The sequence below is a fragment of the Rhineura floridana genome, chromosome 22, assembly GCF_030035675.1.
Source record: "Rhineura floridana isolate rRhiFlo1 chromosome 22, rRhiFlo1.hap2, whole genome shotgun sequence".
Lineage (NCBI taxonomy): Eukaryota > Metazoa > Chordata > Lepidosauria > Squamata > Rhineuridae > Rhineura > Rhineura floridana.
In genome coordinates this window covers 15,884,421-15,900,969 of record NC_084501.1, presented here as the reverse complement: position 1 = coordinate 15,900,969, position 16,549 = coordinate 15,884,421, and the positions used below count along the sequence as shown (strand labels likewise).

The window sequence follows — 16,549 nt, the reverse complement described above, 5'->3', positions numbered from 1 at the left end:
AAAAAGTGACCATCTCTCTGCAAACCTGTTGTGCTGTTGATTAGTTAACATTCTTTTTTGATAAGTCAATTTTGTTGAGAGGATAATTTCCCTTATTTTCTGTAACCATTCTTTTAACATCAGAGTACTTTTCTATCTCCAAATTTGCGCAATACATAAGCTTGCTCCTGTTATCAGGCTGGTGAACATTTGTAAATCTGAGTTATCCACTTCCATTTTTATCATGCATATCTTCAAAAATCCAAAGGCTATGCTTTTATGTACATTTAAAAATTGGATCTTTCTTTTAAAGTATTGAAAGAGGGTATTTAATGCATTACTTTAGAAAGAAGACTATTTTATGAGCTGTAAAATCTGGGACAAAGATAATTTCTGAAGGATTCCTATATTAGAAAAATCAGTGTTTGACGTTACAGCCTGAACATCATGATTGTTACTATATATCAACCAGTGTGCCCATGTTTGTTTTTTAGACTACAACTTCCTTGCCAAGGGTAGCTTGTCATTCTTAGTAACACTGTAATTGGCACAAGGCCTCTACAGTGTAAATGTGATTCTTCAGGATGCAAAAACCAGATGCAAAACACCATACAATAGTTAACTCTATTGCCATCAGGAGTCTAGACCAAGAGGCTAGACTCCTAGCAGGGTCACACAGGGTGGAATGGTCCAAGCTGAGACACCAGACTAAGATGCATCCATACTCAGAGGAAGGCAAAGGTAAACCACCTCTGAATCCTTCTTACCATGAAAACCCTATGAATATAATATCCTAAATGCATCATGAGATAGTGCTAGAAGATGAGACCTCCAGGTCAGATGGCACTCAGCGAGCTACCGGGGAAGAAAAACAGACAAGTATGAGTAGCACTGTGACCAATGACGCAGCTGGGTCAAAGCCGAAAGGAAGCCCAGAGGCTGATGTGCAGATATGAAAAAAGAGTCCAGAGTTGTATGACATACACAATAGGAACATGGACTGTGAGAAGCATGAACCAGGGAAAGTTAGAAATTGTCAAATAAGAAATGGAACGTATCAACATTACAATACTTGGTGTGAGTGAATTAAAATGAAAGGGAATGGGACATTTTTAATCAGACAACTATAACATATTTTTATGCAGGAAATGATAAATTAAGAGGAAATGGCATTGCTTTAATAGTGAGAAGTAATGTAGCAAAAGCAATTAGGAACTATAATGCAAGGTCTGATTAAGTGATATCTATGAGATTTAATGGAAAACCTACTAACATAACCATTATCCAGATCTATGCTCCAATGGTAGACACAGAAGAGGAATTTGAGAGATTTTACACAGAAGTAGAGGAAGAAGAGCCAGCGTGGGGTAGTGGTTAAGGTACTGGAGATCAGGGTTCAATTCCCCACACAGAAATGAAGCTCACTGGGTGCCCTTGGGCCAGTCACTGCCTCTCAGCCTCAGACGAAGGCAATGGAAAACCACCTCTGAATACCACTTACCAAGAAAACCCTATTCGTAGGGTCACCATAAGTCGGAATTGACATGAAGGCAGTCCATTTCCATTTTCACAGGAAGAAATTGATCAAACACCAAAACAAGATGTTCTGATAATCATGGGGAACTGAATTAAAAAAGTAGGGAACAGATAAGAACTAGGAACTGTGGAGATAATTTGGCTTAGGAGATAGAAATTAAGCTGTTGAAAGACTTATTGAATTCTGCAAAGCCAATAATCTGCTTCTTGCAAATGCATTTTATGAGCAACCAAAAAACCGACTGTTCATGTGGACATCACCAAATGGCCAATATAGGAATCAAATTGATTATGTAATTGGTAGCAAGAGATGGAGAAGTTCCATACTTGCTATGAAGACAAGGCCAGGAGCAGACTGCAGTACAGATCATGAACTGGTACTATTGAAAATCAGAGTAAAGCTAAAGAACAGCAAGGCAATCATAATGCCAAAATACAATTTAAATATCCCAGAAGAATATAAACATCAAATAAGGAACAGATTTGAGACTTTAAAGAGTAGGGATGTTGAATAATCAACAGAGGAACACACTGACTGGCAGATACAAAATAAAAGGAAGATGGAAGCAATACATTGAAGAACTATATCAAGGACATGCAAGGATGACACATTTATTCATGGAGAAAATGTATAATGAGGAACTATAAATTTTAGAATGTGAGGTGGAAGCTTCTCTTAAAATACTTGGAAGAAACAAGACACCAGGAATAGATGGCATGCCAATAGAGTAGCCACAAGTTACTGCAGCAGAATCTATCTAAATTTTGACAAAAAATTGTCAACAAATATGGAAAATAAAAGAGTGGCTCACAGACTGGACACATTCAATATACATCCCAATTCAAAAGACAGTGGATCCCAGGGAATGTACTAATTATCAAACTATTGCTTTACTATCCCAAGCAAGTAAAGTAATGCTCAAGATTCTACAACAAAGGCTCTTACCATATATAGAGTGAGAAATGCCAGATGTCCAAGCTGGATTTGAAATTGAAGAGGTACCAGAGATCCTATCACAAACACACGTTGGATAATGGAACAGACTAAGGAATTTCAGAAAGAAATCATTCTGTGCTTTATAGATTACATCAAAGCCTTTGATTGTGTAGATCACAAAAAACCTATGGAATGCATTAAAAGAAATGGGGGTGCCACAGCATCTGATTGCCCTGATGCGCAACCTATACTCTGCACAAGAGGCTACTGTTAGGACAAAATATGGAGAAACCGATTGGTTCCCCATCGGAAAGGGTGTGAGACAGGGGTGTATTTTATCATTCTATTTGTTTAATCTATACACAGAACATATCATACGGAAAGTGGGATTGGACCAAAATGAAGGAGATGTGAACATTGGAGGGAGAAATATCAATAATTTAAGATATGCAGACGATACCATACTACAAGCAGAAACCAGTAATGATTTAAAATGAATGCTAATGAAATTTAAGAGGAAAGCACAAAAGCAGGACTACAGCTGAACATCAAGAAGACTAAAATAATGACAACAGAAGTTTTATGTAACTTTAAAGTGGACAACGAGGACATTGAACTTGTCAAGGATTATCAGTATCATGGCACAGTCATTAACCAAAATGGAGATAATACTCAAGAAATCAGAAGAAGGCTAGGACTGGGGAAGGAAGCTATGAGAGAACTAGAAAAGGTCCTCAAATGCAAACATGTATCACTGACCACTAAAATCAAGATCATTCAGACCATGGTATACCTGATCTCTATGTATGGATGTGAAAGCTGACAGTGAAAAAAGTGGATAAGAGAAAAATCAACATTTGAAGTGTGGTGGAGGAGAACTTTGTGAATACCATGCACTTTGAAAAAGACAAAAAAATGGGTGTTAAAAGAAATTAAAGCAGAACTATCACTAGAAGGTAAAATGATGAAATTGAGGTTATCATACTTTGGACACATAAGACATGATTCGCTAGAAAAGACAATAATTCTATGAAAAACAGAAGAGAGTAGAAAAAGAGGAAGGCCGAACAAGTGATGGATTGATTCCATCAAGGAAGCCACAGACCTGAACTTACAAGATCTGAACAGGGTGGTTCAGGACAGATGCTATTGGAGGTTGCTGATTCATAGGGTTGCCATAAGTCGTAATCAACCTGGAGGCTCATAACACACACACAGTTCACTCATGTTAACTGAGCCAGCAATGATGAATCAGATAGTTATGCGTTCATGGATTCTGTTAAGCAGGTCCATGGATATAAATTTCCATAATCCCATCAGTGCCCTACAGCCACATTGAGGATCACACTGTTATTAGGGTTAATAATTCTTTCTAAGACAGAGTGGTAATGACAAATATGAACCAGGTCAAGGCCCGTGCAACTGATGATGGTGCATCATTCAGATGGGGATGGTGACTTGAATGAGTAATGAAGAATTTACCATTTTTTCAATGATATCTGCATGTGTGTGTGTGTACTCTGTCTGCAAATTTAATTCACTTATGTGAAAAAAGGGTTGTAGCCATTGTTCATTTCTGAATAGTGAAAGGAAGGGAGGATGAAATAAATCCCCAAACTCTGTTTGTAAGTGAAGAAGAAAACTATCTGACATTTGGCAGGAATTATGTCCTCAGAAGATGCAGCCTGGACTCCAGATTTCATCCCTATCTGCCTGAAATTAAAAGCAATGTAGGAGATCATTACTTTGGTTGGTGCGGCGGATGGTGGGACAACGGCATCTGCACCTATTTGTCCTTTGGCAGACTCTATGGGGCCATTATGTCTGCAAACGGCATCAACGTTTCCCAAAAGGGCTGAGTTATAGACACTTGTGACTTCTTTATAGTTCAGGGGGCTGGGGAAAGAGAGAATTAAGTGGAGCCATACTCAAATCTTCAAAATGAATCAGACAGCTTCCAAATCAGGCTGAGCCACATCAGGCCGTTTTGGAAAGTGCCAAATTGGGGTGCTAACCAAATCTTCTGGTTGGTACACAACAGAGTATCTGTTGTCATATAAAATAAACCTGCAGATATCACTACATTTTGTGCCACCATTGCCATCCACTTCTTCCATTTCCTTTCCCCCCCTCAGATTTCAGACCAAATGTTCATCCCATCCTTTGGGAAGAACCATGCAAACTGAAGATGCAATAGAATAATAATTAAGACAAATAATTAACTGGACAAACAATGATGAATTCCGTTTATGTGTGTGTAAGAAGTATACCTTGACTTCATGGATTCTATTAAACAGGTTCCTAAATATAAACATTCTTGTCCATAATTCCTTCAGTGTCCTCTGGCCAGATTTAGGATTAAACAGTGATTAAGTTTAATCATGCTTTTAAAGATACAGAGTGTTAACGATGAATATGAGCCACGTGAAGGACCATACTGCAAAAGATGGCACATCATCCGGACGGGGATGGATACGTTGATGGCTAATGAAGAGTTTACCTTTTTTGCAGTGATGCCTCACTTCCTGTGGAAACACAACAGGGAGCTGTATAAAAGGCCCACCACCCCAGACCTCTGCATTCAAACACTGGGATCCACAACTCTCCATTCACCACTGAACAAGGTAAGCTGAATTACTAAATGAAATTTGGTGGGTCGTACCCCATGTTGTTTCTACTCAGAGTAGACTCATTGAAATGAATAGTATGGACCAACCTAGGGCCTTAATTTCAGTGGGTTTCACTTTGAATATACAGTAACCTAATTGGATACATCTCTTTAACTGAAATGTTTTGTATATTATGTTATTTACCTCTAAGTTCTGACCTTGTATACCTTAGTTACAAATCTAATCTCCAAGGATAATCCCAACTCAACCTGTATTAAAATCACCACATAAGGTCCTACTCCAGGTGGCTCCACCATCTGAAGTGAGATGGACACTGACTGGAGAGAGGGCTTTTGGGGTGGGTGTTCTACTTGTGATATTCCCACCAGAGAAGTTTGCATGTCCCTGATCCTGCTTACTTCCAAGTACTTACAAAGACTTCTTTATTCTTTCTACGTCTTGAGTTCTAGCCCTTTTCATCTCTTGTGTTTAGTATTATTTCTTTCTGTTATTTTGCTATATTTAACTACCAGACGGATTGAAAAGCATTATAAAAAATGTTTAACATCCAAAAATACCTACCCTAATAAGGATATGCAAGACATTCTGGCAAGCTGGATCAGAGTTCTGAGGTCCAAATAGGCCTACCACTTATACCAACTCTGCCCCCCCCTGTTAAAACCTAGAGCTCTGATCAGTACCGAGTGGCTGGATCTGGTGGCCATTTTGATTTCCCACAATGCCCTGAAACATTGTTACATTGGATGCATTGTGGGAATTTAAGATGGTGACTAAACCCAGAATCTTGGTGCAGCTTGGAACACTGATGCCCATTCCCAGGTAAGCTTGCCAGGCCCCACAAATGGCAGAAGTGGTCCACAGAGAATAACATCCTTAGGACTTCCTTAAACCTGGAATAAGTCCTACAGAGGCAGTCCCTAGCAGTCAACCACCACACTGTGAATGCCATTCCTTCAGTAAGCCAAACACACTCGCAAACATAATGCATATTTCATCTGTTTCAGGTTACCTTCCAGTCGCAAAGATGGGTGCTGGCTGTTGTAGCTCTGCAGACCGTGGACCAAACGTCATTTGTGTCCCCTGCGGCGGCGGCGGTGGCGGTGGCTGCAACTCGTGCTGTTCTCCCATGAGCTACTCTTCCCCCATGAGCTATGGTGCTTGCCAGTGCTATAGCTCTGGCGGCTGTGGCTGCTACAGTGGCGGCTGCAATGGTGGCGGCTGCAATGGCGGCTGCTCTATCTACATGGTCTCTAATGGAAGAAGGTCCTCCTGCTGTGGTGGTTGCTGACACTTTGGACATTCAACTCAGCCCACAGTAACAACATGACCTGTGCGATGTCTGGAATAACCTCAGCACCATCAACGTCCCTTTGAAGACCTGTTGGTTGATCTCCTGTTCTCCTCTTTGCTATGTCATAAACCCTTAAGCTTTGCCCCTGCCACTTATAATAATGCTCTTATTATCTTCTCTTTGAAAGAGCTTTTTTTTCTGCCACCATGTCCTAATAAAGCAAAGGAGGCATGACTATTGCATAGACTTGGATGATTAGGCTTTCCCTTCTTCCCCTTCTTTCTAGGCTATGGAATTGTCTTGTCCTTCACACTGTTGCACAAATAATAATAATAATAAAATGATTATAATGTTTTTATTGTCTCTGAGGCTTCTTGAAAATTGTGCACTGCACAAAATAGAGGTTTGTGTTGCTCTGTTCCTCCAAGGGTTTCTCTCATCTCCTCCCTCTGCCAGCTAAGTCAGGGGCCTTTCCAAGATTCCTACCAATTATCAGTTGATGATGATGATGTTGTGTGTATGTGTGTGTGTGAAATGATCCCCTCTGCTCTGTCTGGAATCTGCTTATCATCTATTTCATTGGGCTCCCCATACATGAGAGAGAGATTATTTACACCACACCAAGCAAAGTCCATCCTGCTTCCAACTGTGGCCAACCACAGTTGTGTTACATTTATATATTACTTTTTTTAAAAAAAAAACCTTCATTACCCTGCTTTTACAAACAACCACAACCACAACAGAGCCCTTTGAACCTCCACAGGCAGCATTTTAGACAGCCTTAGATTTTAAGGCCTGTAGAAATCCTATAATGCCTTTCAGACGATACAAGAAAGTGCTGCAAATACCAGTGTGAACTGCAAAGATTTTAATACACACTCACTCTCTCACACACATGTACGCACACTCAGAGAACCTCTTGATGAAATTAAGGCAAAAAGAAGAAGACGCTTAAGTTCAGTTTGCCACTTTCCCCCATCAGTTTGAAGGTGTTGTGTTTTTTTAAGAAAAAGCCTCGTGAAAGTTCCTCAGCCTTTTAGTGCAAATGTCTCCTGCTGTACATATACTTGTGTGCAATTTCACCTTATATTCATATTTTTGCAAAGCCATGTCCCCTAACATAAGATGTACTTGAATATTATTTTCAACAATATAAACATTATATATATATTGTACACATTAAGTACCTGGAGAAATGGACTGCAAAATTTGGAGAAGTGTAGATCTTGTATTTTGGTGAAAATACACTAAATTAATACATCAAGTGAGAAAGAAGAGGCAAATAAAAGGAAGGCACTGAACACCTTGAGAAGGGGTAGAAAGATAGGGTTTTTTTTTTTTAAAAAAAATAAAGCTCAGAAGATGCTATTGTATCATCATGGGCTTCAAAATAATTTATTGTCTCATCACTGCCTTGTTTTTTAGATAGACCAATATCATGAATTCAAAAGGAAATGGAATCAAGAAGAGAACATGTAACACTTCATATCAATTCATATATTATAACATGTTCCATTTTTAAAAGAAGAAAAGGAGAGAGGGAGAGAAAAAGAAAAACCCACAAAAACTAATTTAATGAAACTACATGGACATAGTTACTATAAATTCAGACTTCCAAATATTGTTAATGTTATGTTAATATAAACAGACAGACAATGTGAAACAGATAAAGATAAAGATTTTTAAAAAAGAAAAGAAAAATGTATTCCATCATAATCTCTTATTCCTTATTTTGGGAGCAATCCAACTCGAGTTTACACTGGGATGGGTTGAGTTGGATATAGCAGCCCCTCTGGCTGTGTTGGCAAGGTCTCAATGCCACGGTGACTCCACCAGCTGAAGCCCTTCATCCAGACTCAGTTGCGGTGCTGCCAGGACATTGCTGATGCAGCTTGGGGCCACTGGGGACACCTAGCATGGTGAACAGAGAGGCAGTGGAAGCCAGCAGAAGACCCCAAAATGGGGTGTTTGGGGGGCATGGCAGAAGAGGAGATGAGGGGGGACTTCTGTGATATCCAGCTCCCCTTCAGAGGGCTGTCACAGGTCCCTTTCCAGGCAAAAGTTCTGCTGGCAAACGGTCAGCATTGTAAAATAATTAGATATGGTGCTCCATGAGGAGTGCTTACTCTCTGGGAGGGATATTCGTTGGAGTCACCTTTTATCTTCCCATCCTCATGCACAGCTCTCAATGGAACTGGGGTTCAGCTGGCCCAGCGGCTCCCCAACACCAAATGGAACTTCCTGCCCGGTCGTCCTCCACACACACCCCACCAGGGTCCTTTGTGTTCCATTTTTCTGCCCATTACCTTTAGACCAATGAGACCAGAGATGGAGGAAAAAGAAAAAGGGCAGGGGAAGGTGTACAGTAAAGAGATTATATGGAATCACATTGTCATTGATCTTATTATTCCAAAAATTAATAAAAAGTGAACATCTCTCTGCAAACCTGTTGTGTTGTTGATTAGTTAATATTATTTTTGATACATCCGTTTTGTTAAGAGGATAATTTCCCTTATTTTCTGTAACCACTTGTTAATATCAGAGTTCTGCTTTCTCTCCAAATTTGTGCAATATATAACCTTGCTCCTATTATCAGGCTGGTGACCATTTGTACATCTGTGGTATCCAGTTCCATTTTTATCATACATAGATATGAGTATTTTAGAGTAAAGCTAAAGAAGAAGAACAATCATAATGCTAAAATACAATTTAAATAACATCCCAGAAGAATATAAAGATCAAACAAGGAACTGATTTAAGGCTTTAAACTTAGTTGAGAGAAACCAGAAGAACTATGGATTGAAGTCAGAGACATTATCAGGGTAGAATGTAAGAAGACAATACCTCTAGCTAAAAAGAGAGAAAAACCTCAATGGATGACTGACAAAACTGTTAAAATGGTTAAAGAGAGAAGGAAAGCAAAAGCAAAAGGAGATAGAAACATGGTTAAAACCCTAAATGCAACAATACAGCAACTAGTATGTAGGGACAAAGAGAACTACAACAGTTATTCTATAGAAATAGGATAATAAAAAACATAGAACAAGAGCCTTATCCCAAAAAGATTAGAGAAATTAAAGGGAAATTTAAACTAAGAGTAGAGATGTGGAATAATCAACAGGGGGACACACTGACTGACCAATATAAAATAAAAGGAAGATGGAAGCAATACACTGAAAAATTATATTTAATTATTATTAATTAATTAATTATATTTAATTGCTGTAAACCACCCAGAGAGCTTCGGCTATGGGGCGGTATATAAATGTAATAAATAAATAAATAAATATAAATAAATAAATAAAAGAGATGCAAGGATGACAGACTCATTCACATAGGAATTATATGATGAAGAACCAGAAGTTTTAGAATGTGAGGTAGAAGCTGCTCGCAAAATATGTGGAAGAAACAAATCACCAGTAATAGATGGCATACCAATAGAGTTGATACAAGTTACTGTGACAGAATCTATCCAAATTTTGACAAAAAATTGTCAACAAATATGGAAAAGGGAACAATGGCTCACAGACTGGAAGCATTCAATATACATCCCAATTCCAAAGAAAGTGGATCCCAGGGAATGCGGTAATTATCAAACTATTGCCTTAATATCCCATGCAAGTAAAGTAATGCTCAAGATTCTACAACAAAGGCTCTTACCATATAAAGAGAAAGAAATGCCAGATGTCCAAGGTGAATTTAGAAAGGGAAGAGGTACCATAGATCATATGGCAAACATAGGTTGGATAATGGAATGGACTAAGGATGTTCAGAAGAAAATCACCCTGTGCTTTATAGATTACATCAAAGCCTTTGATTGTGTAGATCATGAAAAACTATGGAATGATTTATAAAAGAAATGGGGGTGCCACAGCATCTGATTGCTCTGATGTGCAATCTATACTCTGGACAAGACGCTACTGAATGGAGAGAATATGGAGAAACCAATTGGTTCCCCATCGGAAAGGGTGTGAGACGGGGTGTATTTTATCACCCTATTTGTTTAATCTCTATGCAGAACATATCATACGCAAAATTGGATTGGACCAAGATGAAGGAGGTATGAAAATTGGAGGGAGAAATATCAATAATTTAACATATGCAGATGATACTGTTACAAAAGGAGCCAGGCCTGGATGAAAGCCCGACTGATAGAGGCTCTCAATTCCTTGAGATGCCAATAAGGAATGGAGACGAGACCAGATCAGTAAAAAGTCTTGCCTTTATTAAAACCTTTGCAAAGGGAGGGCCCCAATCAAGTGGCTCTCCCGAATAGCTGACAGTCATCATATTTATAGGCTATAGATGCGTCACATACATAGTATCAGAAATGCATAGCTCATTAAGAATACATCATTGTTTAATTTCTCAGCATCTGTCTATTCTGGTCCACTTCTCTGTTCTCATCTTCAGACTTCCTTTATCCTTGACCTTTGATGCTACAAGCTGGGAATAACATCTTTAATTGCTAACGAAGCAGATAAGTGGAAAACTCCCATACTTTTCACAAAGCAAGGAAAACAAGCATATGTTTCATTTTGCATTATTTGATTTCATTTCAGTATAACATTTTAATTTTAACTCATTGTAACAATACCATCCTAGTAGCAGAAAGGACCATCTGTGGTGCAGAGTGGTAAGCGGCGGTAACACAGCCGAAGCTCTGCTCACAGCCAGAGTTCGATTCCAACGGAAGGAGGAAGTCGAATATCCGGTAAAAGGGGTCGAGGTCCACTCAGCCTTCCATCCATCCGTGGTCAGTAAAATGAGTACCCGACGTATGCTGGGGGGAAAGAAAGGCCGGGGAAGGAACTGGCAAGCCCACCCCATATATATGGTCTGCCTAGTAAACGTCGCAAGACGTCACCCTAAGAGTCGGAAACGAGTCACACTATAAGTGCGGGGACACCTTTACCTTTTACTAGCAGAAACCAGTAAAGATTTGAAACAAATGCTGATGAAAGTTAAGAGGAAAGCACAAAAGCAGAACTGCAGCTGAATGTTAAAAAATACTGAAGTAATAACAACAGAATATTTAAGTAACTTTAAAGTTGACAATGAGGACATTGGACTTGTCAAGGATTATCAGTACCTTGGCACAGTCATTAACCAAAATGGAGACAATAGTCAAGAAATTAAAAGAAGGCTGGGACTTGGGATAGTCTAGAAAATGAGAGAACTAGAAAATGTCCTCAAATACAAAGATATATCACTAAACACCAAGGTAAGGATCATTCAGGTCATGGTATTCCCGATCTCTTTGTATGGATGTGGAAAGTTGGACAGTGAAAAAAGTGGATAAGAAAATAAACTCATTTGAAATGTGGTGTTGGAGGGAAGTTTTGTGGATATCATGAACTGCGAAAAAGACAAATAAATGGGTGTTACAACAGACTAACCCAGAACTATCATTAGAAGCTAAAATAATGAAACTGAGGTTATCATACTTTGAACACATAATGAGAAGACATGATTCAGTAGAAAAGATGATAATGCTGGGAAAAACAGAAGGGACTAGAAAAAGAGGAAGACCAAAGAAGAGATGGATTGATTCCATAAAGGAAACCACAGACCTGAATTTACAAGATCTGAACAGGGTGGTTTAATACAGATACTCTTGGAGGTCACTGATTCATAGGGATGCCATCAGTCGTAATTGACTTGAAGGCACATAACACACACACAGTTAACTTATGTTAACTGAGCCAGCAAGGATGAATCACATAATATTGGGTTTATGGATTTTGTTCAGCAGGTTCATGGATATAAGCCTTCTTCATAATCCCATCAGTGCCCTACAACCAGATTGAGGATCACACTGTTATTAGCTTAATAATGCATTTTAAAAGTGGTAAAGACAAATATGATCCAGGTCAAGGCCCATGCAGGTGACAATGGCACATCATCCATATGGGGATGGTGACTTGAATGAGTAATGAAGAAATTTACCATTTTTTCAATGTTGTGTGTATGTGTACTCTGCTATTTCATCCATTTCAATAAAAAAGAAATAAAAAGTTATAGCCATTTTTCATTTCTGAATAGATAAAGGGAAGGGGGAATGGAACAGATCTTCAGACTCTAATGTTTGTCCTTGAAGAAGAAAACTATCTGACTTTTGGCAGAATTTATGCCCTCAGAAGAGGCAACCTTGCCGCCAAATTTCATCCCTATCTTCCTGAAATTAAAAGCAATTTAGGAGAAATTAAAAGCAATTTAGGAGAGCATTACTTTGGTTGGTGGGGCGCATGGTGGGACAACAGCACCTCCCCATATGTCTTTTGGCAGACTCTGTGGGGCCATTATGTCTGCAAACAGCATCAACCTTTGTCAAAAGTGCCGAGTTATAGCCAACTGTGACTTCTTAATAGTTAAGGGGAGAGGAGAGAGAGAGAGAATTCATTGCTCTCTTACTCCAAACCCCAAGATGTATCAGGCAAGTTCCAAATCAGGCTGAGCCACATCAGGCAGTTATGTAAAGTGCCAAATTCAGCTCCTAACCAAATTTTGTGGCTGGTGCACACCAGAGTATCTGTTATGATGTAAATAAACCATCACATAGACCTACATTTAGCACTACTGCCATTTCCATTTACTTCTTCTGTTGCCTTCCCCCATCTCAAATTTCAGACCAGAAGTTCATCAGAACAAACATCTACCATCTGGGAAGAACGACGAGAACTTAAAATACAATAGAAAAATAATTAAGAAAAATAATTAACTGAACAAACAACGATGAATCAGATTTTTTTTTTTTTGGTGTAAGAAGTATAACCTTGACTTCATGGATTCTGTTAAAAATGTTCATAAATATAAACACTCTTGTGCATAATTCTCTTAGTGGCCTCTGGCCACACTGACAGTCACACTGTTATTAGATGTAATCATGCTTTTAAAGATATAGAGCGCTAATGATGAATATGAGCCACGTGAAGGACCATGCAGCAGAAGATGGTGCATCGTCCAGATAGGGGTGGATACGTTGATGGCTAATGAAGAGTTTATCATTTTTGCCGTGATGCCTCACTTCCTCTGAAAACACAACAGGGAGCTGTATAAAAGGCCCACCACCCCAGACCTCTCCATTCAAACACTGGGATCCTCAACCATACAACTCTCCATTCACCACTGAACAAGGTAAGCTGAATTATAAATGAAATTTGGTGGGTTGTAGCCCATGTTGGTTCTACTCAGAGTAGGCTCATTGAAATGAATAGTATGGACCAACCTTGGGCCTTAATTTCAATGGGTTTCACTGTGAATATACAGTAACCAAACTGGATACATCCCTTTAACTGAAATGTTCTGCATATTATGTTATTTACCTCTAAATTCTGATCTTATTTGTCTTATAGTAAGGCTTACCTTAGTTACAAATCTGATCTCCAAGGCTAATCCAGACTCAACCCATTTTAAATTCACCATGTAAGGCCCTACTCCAGGTCTCTCCACCATCTGGAGCAAGATGGACACTTACTGGAGACACGGCCTTTGGGATGGGTGTTGTGCTTGTGATATTCCCCCCACAGAGAAGCTTGCATGTCCCTGATCCTGCTGACTTTCAAGTATTTACAAAGACTTCTTTATTCTTTCTACATCTTGAGATGTAGCTCTTTTCATCTGTTGCTTTTAGTGTTGTTTCTGTTATTTTGCTATATTTAAGTACTAGTTGGATTGAAAAGCATTATAAAAATATTTAACATCCAAAAATGCCTACTCTAATAAGGATATGCAAGATAATCTGGCAACCTGGATCAGAGTTCTGAGGTCCAAATAGGCCTACTACTTCTACCAACTCTGGTATCTGGTGGCCATTTTGATTTCCCACAATGCCCGGAAACAATATTACATTGGATGCATTGTGGGAATTTAAGATGGTGACTAGAGCTAGAATCTTGGTGCAACATGGAGCACTGATGCCCATTTCCAGGTAAGCGTGCCAGGCCCCACAAATGGCAGAAGTGGCCCACAGAACGTGACCTCCTTAGGGCTTACTTAGACCTGGAATAAGTCCTACAGAGTCATTCCCATCAGTCAACCACCACATTGTGAATGCCATTCCTTCAGAAAGCCAAACACACCCGCAAACATAATGCATCTTTCATCTGTTTCAGCCTACCTTCCACTCACAAAGATGGGTTCTGGCTGTTGTAGCTATGCAGACCGTGGACCAAATGTCATGTGTATCCCCTGCGGTGGCGGCGGTGGCGGCAACTCGTGCTGTTCTCCTTGCTACTCTTCCCCCATGAGCTATGGTGCTTGCCAGTGCTATAGCTGTGGCGGCTGTGGCGGCTACAGTGGTGGCGGCTGCTGCAGTGGCGGCTGCAATGGTGGCGGCTGCAATGGCGGCTGCTCTATCTACATGGTCTCTAATGGAAGAAGGTCCTCCTGCTGTGGCAGTTGCTAACACTTTGGACATTCAACTCAGCCCACAGTAACAACATGACCTGTGCAATGTCTGGAATAACCTCAGCACCATCAACGTCCCTTTGAAGACCTGTTGGTTGATCTCCTGTTCTCCTCTTTGCTATGTCATAAACCCTTAAGCTTTGCACCTGCCACTTATAATAAGGCACCAAACCTCTTCTTCCCTTTAATCATTTTTCCCATAGATGTCATAATAAGCAAAGGAGGCATGATGATTGTGTCATCATGTGCATAATTAGATAGGTAGTCTTCCCTCCCCACCTCACTTTCGTCCTGGACCACAGAATGGTCTTTAAACTATTTATAAAAAATAAATATATATTACAATATATGTATTGTCTCTGAAGTGTCTTGAGAATTGTTCACTGCATGAAATAGTGATTTGGGTTTTTAGCCTTCTCTTCCTCTTCCTTCTCTTCCTTCTCCTCCTTGTCCTCTTCTTCCTTCTCCATGGGTTTCTCTCCTCTCCATACCAGCTTAACCTGGGGCAATCTTTGGTGTCCATACCAGTCAACTCTAATTTGATTACATGGTGGTTTGCATGTGAAGTGCTTCCTTTTGTCTGTCTGAAGTCTATTGACCACCAATTTCACTGGGCTACGCATAGGTTTCACGAGTGAGAAAGATGGAGGGGGAAGAATACACTTCATCCACACCATGCAAGGCCCATCCTGTTTCCATCTGTGGCTAGACAGTTGCCTCCATGAAAGACACAAGTAAGGCATGAAGGCAACAAGTGTCCCCCCTTGGTATGTCTCCAGTGATTGGGATGCTTCCGGTGTGTGTTTCTGAATCACTCTGTGCTTTTTCCACATAAATCTCTCTCTTGCATTCCAAGTTGCTTTGTATACAACAAAACTCTGCATTCTCCTTTCACTGTAATGGGAAAGCTGAAAAGTGCCTATGCCCTTTCCCCCCTTTGGCCAGAGTGGACAAATTTTACAAAGCACAGGTGGATTCAGCCCGCCAAATTACAGACAAATAGGTATTTCCTTTGTGTGTGTGGGGGGGAAAGGAAAAGGGATTCTTTTTCCTCCATCATCCCTCATGGGGAGGGGTGGAGGTTTGTCTCTTTCTTTTTCGTGACTTAATATAATTAAGAGGTTGCTTGCATATAGTTTTAAAACATCACAGTTGCACACTGGTATTCCCTTTGCATGGTAGTGCCCTGTCATAAACCTTACAAGATTCCTGAAGGCCTAACAATGTGACAATGTGAGGCTGTCTAGAACACTGTCTGTGGAATTGTGAAGTGCTCTGTTGTTGTTGTTTTGTTGAAGCAGGGCAATGCAGGATTTTTTTAAAAAATAAAATGTTGTAACAGATTTTTTAAAAGACAATCCTTCTCTATTGTGCTTTAACAAACAAACAAATAAAAATCAATAGTTATTCCATGCTCTGAAGGCCACATTTAAGTCACTCTCGCTTCTTGCAAAGTCCATAGATGCATCCATAGGCTTCTCTATTCCAACAGTTTTAGACATGGGCTATACAAAGGCCAAGGTAAATATCCTACAGAGAGTTAGAGATATTGATTACCAACAACAACTGATGTTAGTTAGGAAGCATAGGTATAACACTAAACCCTTGGCCCCTATGACATACCTATCGGATCTTACTTTACCCAAATGGCGCACAGCATTCACTCTGGCAAGATTTGATGCCCTTCCATCGGCGATATTAGAGGGAAGATTTAAAAAAGTGCCATACAATGATAGAAAAATGCCCATGTGGTAATGACGAGGTGGA

General features: G+C 39.8%; 2 long non-coding RNA genes across 2 annotated transcripts; both read left to right on the top strand.

The window, feature by feature from the left end:
• The first annotated feature begins 4,902 nt into the window (after window positions 1-4,902).
• On the top strand, window positions 4,903-6,727 carry LOC133374842 (uncharacterized). Its single transcript, XR_009760001.1, has 2 exons — window positions 4,903-5,076; window positions 6,087-6,727. It is a non-coding gene; the product is annotated as an uncharacterized LOC133374842 (long non-coding RNA).
• Window positions 6,728-13,312: 6,585 nt separating this feature from the next.
• Window positions 13,313-15,131, top strand: LOC133374720 (uncharacterized). Its single transcript, XR_009759947.1, has 2 exons — window positions 13,313-13,510; window positions 14,488-15,131. It is a non-coding gene; the product is annotated as an uncharacterized LOC133374720 (long non-coding RNA).
• The last annotated feature ends 1,418 nt before the right edge of the window (window positions 15,132-16,549 follow it).